Genomic DNA, 8141 nt, shown 5'->3' with positions numbered 1-8141 from the left:
ATTTTATTAAGAATGTGGACGACTCTTTACTAACTAATTCTGGTGAAATCCAAAATGAAATTACGTTAATATCTTTTTTTTCTTTTCATACTAAAAATAATTTTAAGACTCATTAGTAATTTTCTCTAGTTATTTTTTATATAAAAAATATGTACTGTTATGATTATCTTTAGTCTTACATCGAGCGGAAAAGTTTCTATAAATATCTTGAGTCGTCGACATTAGAAAGTATACCTTTATCGACCTTTTGGCTAAAGTATAGTATTTGTTTTATCAGTTTAATATCTGATATAAAAAATTAAATTATTTTTTTATGTGAAAGAGTAGTCCTTACGTTGTACTGTTATATGAGCCTAACGCACTCTTATCAAATATAATTTATGGATTTGTGATACTAATTTATATGTATTTATATATTATATTATATATGTAATGTATGTGCAATGACTAATATATATAAAAGTTCATTTAAATGAAATGGGATTTGTTTTTTTTTAAATTAAATCCGCTACATTAACCGTGCTAATACCGATCAGAGATTTGTTTTTAAAGAAATTATGACAAATTAAAACTTCGTTCCTTGTAAATATAATAACACTTTGTCATTTAATATTTAATTTTTATTTTATCTAATGATAAATATGTATTTAATTTATATGCAGTGGATCTTAAAATTTGGGAGAACTTTTATCATCTTGCTCTTTTTTATTATTTTAAAATTTGTATATGTCTTTTTAATATTTTTTTATTTTTATTTAGAAAATAAGTTATATAATAGTTTAAATTAAAATTGTTTATTAGTTTTTAGACAAGTATATATATATATATATATATATATAGCAAACTTACAGGAGACTTAGGAAAGGAAATAGATAAAGCCTGGACAGACATGAATGTAGCACCACAATACGATAACATTGGAATAAGAATTCAACATATTATTTCCATACTTAAAGAAAAATGTACCTATATCCATATACAAAAGCAATTAAAAAAATCAACAATATGGATTTTGTAGCCAGATATATACCCCTCAACAATATGGCCTCATCCAACCTAGACCAAGACTAAATCATTCATCAAGAACACCCAAAAAATTGGTAACAAGGCCAAAGGCAATAAAATCTAAAAAGACTTATTATCTTAGAAAAAGTAGAGAAAAGAAACCTTACTTAAATAAAGAAAAACATGTACGGAAGTTCAAACCAAAGAAGACATATGCCAATACTATCACATGTTTTGCCTGTAATGAACTAGATCATTTATCCTCTGCCTGCCCAAATAAAAAGAATTTATATACCCGAGAAGCAAAACTAATTACCTGTACAAATCTAGATTCAATAGAAGTACAATCAGACGTTTCTGATACATCCTCCATCTACTCTATTGTTTCTGTAGATGACATAGAAGAAGTTGTTCCTTCTTCTTATTACAGTCTTGTAAATTCTTTCTTGCAACCCTCGCATCAGCAGTATAACCTATATCCTGAAAATTACATACCCTATGATACATTAGACAATCTAGATGAATTATGGGAAGACTCTCCATTTCCAGATACAAATCTAATGTTTAAACAACTTAACAATAAGACTACAGAAGAACTTAACTGCCTACATGAGTGGATACTCAAAACAGGAACTGATAACATTCCTTGTTTCTTTTGTAGTTATTATCCATCTTTAGATAAAAGAGGAACCTGCAAAATATGTAAAAAACAAGCCTGTAATCTTTGTCTTCAACAACTGTTCTCTATTACGATACCCATTAGCCAGCTCTCTAAAGGAGGCACTAGAAATTTTTTATTAGAAACAAGAGTTTCTGTATTAGAAACACGTATTAATAAATTAGAAACAGAAATTGAGATCCTAGATAAACAAATAAAAGAAAACCTTCCTCCACATTCTTATTCTCAGGCTACCCTTGATAAAGGTAAAGGTTTACAACTTACACCAGCAGATGTAATAGATCGAGATCTAGTCTTTATAAAATCCTCTAGTATATGTAATACAGGAAAAACTCTAGACATTAGAGTCAAATGTCTGGTAAATATCCATGGCCATGAATTCACACTACATGCCTTTTTAGATAGTGGAGCTACCAACTCCACCATAGATGAAAATACACTTCTTTCTGTCTTACCAAAAACTTTTATAAAAACAGCATCACAACCATTACTAAGTACACAATTTGATGGCCAACAGTTAGCTTGCACGCAATTTGTTACTAACACCCATCTAAGGTTTTATGACAACTGTGGTAAATACGGCACACCACTCTCACTTCCTAAGCTATGGATTAAACCACTATTACATCCTAATATTCATTTAATCCTAGATTTAAATTTTCTGGTTGCATCAGATAGAGCTTGTCTTCTAACTAAGGATTATGCTCTTTTCTTTTCCTCACCCATAATATCCCCAATAGTATCAGACTATCCCTCTATTGTCTATTCCTTAACTACAAAATCCCACATAGAACTCCTACCTTCAGACAACACATCTTGTCAATGTTCTCCTAAAAATGCCTGTAAACAACCCAGTAAGAAGACACAACCGGATAACCAGACCTGTGCCCTAGCTTTTTCTGACTACCAAGACTCGGAAAATTAGCCTCACTTGGCTGGTCAAGCCCTATAACTGATGACACTTGGATCTCACTGTTAGGATCGATGGTCGCGGCTAGAGAGGGGGGTGTGAATAGCTGACCCCAAATCTTCATTTCTTTCTACAAGTTGACGTTAGCGCAGCGGAAAATAAAACAAAGAAACAAAGACAAGAAGATCAAACCTCAACACGCAGCGATGTAACGAGGTTCGGAGATAAACTCCTACTCCTTGGCGTGCCCGTAAGGTGGACGAAGCCTATCAATCCGTCGGTGGATGAGTCCCCGGAGAACCGGCTAATATATATACTCATTCTGGGTGGAGAAACCTCGCCACAATCTTTCTTGCACCAGCAAGAATAGGAGTACAAGAATACACAAGAAGAAGCAACAATATGAATGAAAAAAACAAACAATCTTGCCTTCTCGTCTGGAGTCCGTTGATGAAGCAGCAGCTTCACGGATGCCAGCAGCAGGGAAGCTCACGCGAAGCTTCAAAAAGTATGAGCTCAGCAAAGCTCGCAGAAGGAACTAGGAAGAACTTGCAGAAGCAAGAAGAAGGTCCTGTAGAGTCGCTCGACTCTTTATATAGCTGAACCTGCAAACCTGTGAAGGCAGAAGAAGACACAGAAGACTGAGATCTAGCCGTTGTCACTCACAACGGCTAGGCCTGGACCGATCAGGCTATGGCCTGATCGGTCCAGGGAGGATCTGATCGGTCTGGGGATCGATCAGCCAACTCTCACAGAGAGTTGGCCTTGTCTCTGATCGGTCTGTGGACCGATCAGGACTCAGGTGGATCGGTCCACAGACCGATCCCCCCTCTTTCTTCTCCCCATCTTCTTTGCTTCTGATCGTTTCCTGATCGGTCTGGTGACCGATCAGATTGCTTACAGTGAGCCACTGTTTGGTTACTGATCGGTCACCAGACCGATCAGATAACCCAGTGTATCACTGGATCGATCCACTGATCGATCCAGCTCTTGGTTTTTGCCCAAACCAAGTCCCACGCCTTCCAAACCAATATCCGGTCAACCTTGACCTATTGGTATCTCATGCTTGGCATCTGGTCACTCCCTTAACCTGCTAAGACTCCCTACTAAGTGTCCGGTCAATCCCTTTGACCCACTTAGACTTTTCTCTTCGTGCCAAGTATCCGGTCACTCCCTTGACCTACTTGACCTTCACAACACCAGATGCCCGATCAGCCTTGATCCATCTTGATTTTTCCTTGCCCGGCTTCACTCACCAGGACTTCCCAACTGCCTGGCTTCACTCACCAGGACTTTCACTTTCACCTAGCTTCACTCACTAGGGTTTTCACCTGGCTTCACTCACCAGGATTTCCAATCTGCCTGGCTTCACTCACCAGGACTTTTCCGTCTGCCTGACTTCACTCACCAGGACTTTCCATCTGTCTGGCTTCACTCACCAGGACTTTCACCTGGCTTCACTCACCAGGATTTTCCATCTGCCTTCATGATCTAGAGAACGAGCTACCGAGCCCTCTCTGACCTAGTCCGGAGAACGAGCTACCAAGCCCTCTCCGTCTTTCACTTCCGGTCCAGAGAACGAGCTACCGAGCCCTCTCTGACCTAGTCCGGAGAACGAGCTACCGAGCCCTCTCCGACTTCTACTTGCCAAGTTCCCATACTTGGACTTCTCCGTGCTAAGTCTCCATACTTGGACTTTCTCCCGTGCCAAGCTCCTTGCTTGGACTTTTCCCGTGCCAAGCTCCCTGCTTGGACTTTTCCGTGCCAAGTCAACTCACCTCGGGTCAACCAGGTCAACCTTGACCAAGGGTTGCACCCACAACTTCCCAAGTTTCTATTCTTGTCAAACATCAAGATGCAACTTGAGTCAGGTCAACTCGAGTCAGGTCAACCAGGTCAATCTTGACCTAAGGTTGCACCAACAATCTCCCATCAAAATACAACTCTTCTGTTCTCGTCAAACATCAAAATACAACTCGAGTCAGGTCAACTCGAGTCGGGTCAACCAGGTCAACCTTGACCTAAGGTTGCACCAACACTCACATGATCTTATACTCCCACAACAGTTACTTCAATTAATAAACACACATAAACCTGATTTAGACTCTCTCATTTCTAAATTAGAAAAATTAGAAATAATTGGAGAAAATCCTACTAAATATTGGGACAGAGATAAAGTATACTGCAAACTATCAATCATTAATCCAGACCTTACAATTAAGGCCCAAGACTTAAAATATACAAATTGGGAAACTGAAGAATGCAAAATGCATATTAACCAACTCTTAACTTTAGGAGCCATTCAAAGGTCTACATCTAGGCACTGAAGTCCAGCTTTTATAGTTAATAAAGGATCAAAACAAAAACGTGGCCAATCTAGAATGGTATTTAATTACAAGAGACTAAATGATAATTGTCAAGAAGACGGTTATAAAATCCCTGACAAAGACCAACTCTTAAATAAAATCCAAAACTCAAAATGGTACTCAAAATTTGACATGAAATCAGGATTTTGGTAAGTTAAAATGCATCCTGAGTCCATTGAATGGGCAATCTTTTCCTGTCCCGAAGGACATTTTGAGTGGCTTGTTATGCCTTTTGGCCTCAAGGTCGCTCCTCAAATATTCCAAAGGAAAATGGATGACATTTTTCAAGATTTTTCTCTCTTCACTTGTGTATATATAGATGATATTTTAGTTTTCTCTAAGACTAAACAAGAACATTATGCCCATCTTCATATTATATTTAACTTATTTGAGAAACATGGTCTGATTATTTCTCGAAAGAAAATGACAATAGCTACTACTCATATTGATTTCTTAGGAGCAGAGATATGACAGGGACAAATAGCCCTTCAACCTCATATCTCTGCTAAAATCCTTGCTTTTCCAGATAAGATGGAAGACACTAAAACTCTAAGAGCCTTTTTAGGACTCCTAAATTATGCTAGACCTTATTTAAAAAATATAGGAAAAATCAGCGGCCCCCTTATACAACAAAACCTCTTTAACAGGACAAAAACACTTTAATCAACAAGATATAGCACTTGTAAAACAGATTAAAGAATTAGTAAAAACAATTCCCATGTTAACACTCCCACTTGATGCTGACTACTTAGTCATCGAAACAGATGGATGTGAAACAGGATGGGGAGGAATTTTATTTAGAAAAACATCCAAGTATGACCCTAAAACTACAGAAACCTTATGCAGATATGCCTCTGGAAAATTTCAAGAAAAAGGACATCTTACCTCGTTAGATTTTGAAATATTAGCAGTTATTTATTGTCTAGAAGCCTTCCGATTATTCATTTGTAATAAGCAAGAAATCACCATTCGAACCGACTGTGAAGCTATAGTCAAGTATAGTCAACAAACTAAAGGATTAAGTACTAAGAGATGGCTAAAATTCACAGATACTATTATTAATAAAGGTTTACGTATTCACTGGGAACATATAAAAGGAATTAACAACTCTTTAGCTGATACTTTATCTCGTTTACTCCACTAACAATTTTTGTTTAGGTAATGGATCGACCAAGGAAAGTACGCACCTCGTTTGCTACTAAAACATTAAGATTTGGAACACAAGAACTACAACAGTTTACACAGCAAGAAGATCAGTTTCGCTCTTTATTCAGAGACAAACTTGATCACATTCAACACTGTTTGATCGATAACATTTGGCACATTCCTACCATCCCTGGTAGCTCAGGACACAAGATAGCAATCATAAATGCCTTAACAAATTACTTTCTAACAACCATACAAAAGCCAGCAGGCAAGAAATTCTCTTGTTATGTTGTCTTTTCTGGGCCACAAGCTGGGGTATATGCTACTTGGGAGGAAACAAATATGGTCATACAAGGCTTAGAACATCCTTTCTTCAAAGGGTATTATTCACTTGAAGAAGCTTTTAATGCTGCCAGAACTCAACTTGGTGCTAATTTCTTTATTAGCACTTTATTAAAAACAACAACTATGGTGCCAACTAGCTCACAATCAGAAGAGCCTCCTACATATGCACAAATTACTGAAGGAACTCATGGGTCTCCTTCCTCTTCCACAACATTAGAAGAAAAAAAACCACAACGGGCCAACTATCTAACACTAGCCCAGTTAAAAGAACAAGCTGCTACAACTTTTGCTCAAAGAACATCTGCAGCCCATATATTGGGCCTGCCCAACACCATACCCGAGGATATCAACTCCTACGTTTGGAACCTAGCAGAATAATCTACACTACAGACATTTTTTGAATTATGTGAAGCACTAAAGGCCTTCCACAAAAATCCCCCTCCTGGGATAACTATTACCTATGAAACAGAATTTGACCCAAAACTTAAATGTTAGAAAATTGTGCCAACCTGTGAAGACTCTGCTAAATACGGATGTCTATGCCAGTTGCTATATTCCTTCCGAAAAGTCAACTTAGACTATGAAAGGTATAAAGCAATTTCATACAAAGGAAGACTTATCACTCCTTTTCTTCTGATGGACTATGGACTACTATACAAAGTTTGGGTACATGATCCAGATTCTGTTAAAGATTTTCCTAAAAAGTTTGGTACTATTATTTCTCTGGCCCTCGAAGAAGAGGAAACGTTTATTGTATGTACTTTTGACAGATCTCCACCGGAATGGCTTAACCTTAATATTGAACCAGCCAAACATCTGGTTAAGCTGGATATCAATGAAGTCGGGGGTATCCAAACAGAACTTGAAGATTACCCATCTGACCCCGATCTCAATTGGGAAGCTCTCCCTACTATTGAAGATCAATTAAAGCATTGGAGAGCATCAGTACAAGGAACTAATTGGGCTTGGGATCGCTTGACAAATCAGACAATTACTTCCTAGTAGGAGAAACTTACACTGAGAAGATATATTGGCCAAAAGATATGGGAACTAGATTCCTCCCTTTCTCCTTCAAAACACAGCATACGACATTGCTTCAACATTATAAAAGAAAAACTGAAAGATACTGTCAGAAGAGACTAGCCAGCTCTGTCTCTCTCTGCTAGAGCATATAGAGCAGCACTCCACAGAAGTATGCAGCCAGACTTAGCCGGAAGTTCACAAACTCCCTCTCTGGATCTTACCAGTGACAATAACCTCGACAACTTAATGGAGACTTAATAACGTCATCCATGACGTCCTCTCCCATAAACACAACACTACAGTAACATCTACCAAAAACGTCATTCATGACGTTTTTCTGCCACCTAGCCACTATGTCCACCCACCTAAAACGAAGCCATCTGCCCCCCCCCCCCCAACTAAACCCTTCTTTTGCTAGGCCCCCTTTCCATTTCTTAGAACTTTCCACTTGTCCTTCACCAAGCCTTTGTTAGAGTGTATACTAAAAGCCTAGCTTTTGGTATAAACATTTATCTAGAAATAAGAATCACATTGGTCAAATGTTTACATTTATGATAAATGTAGTTGTTCAATTAATTTATATTGTAGATAACATGGTGTGTGGTGTCACACACAGAGGATCATGTTATCAGTACCTTATAAATTATAAACAGTAGCTCACGACCAT

This window comes from Zingiber officinale, chromosome 2B, assembly GCF_018446385.1.
Source record: "Zingiber officinale cultivar Zhangliang chromosome 2B, Zo_v1.1, whole genome shotgun sequence".
In the NCBI taxonomy this organism is placed as follows: Eukaryota; Viridiplantae; Streptophyta; class Magnoliopsida; order Zingiberales; family Zingiberaceae; genus Zingiber; species Zingiber officinale.
This window is presented reverse-complemented; position numbering follows the sequence as displayed.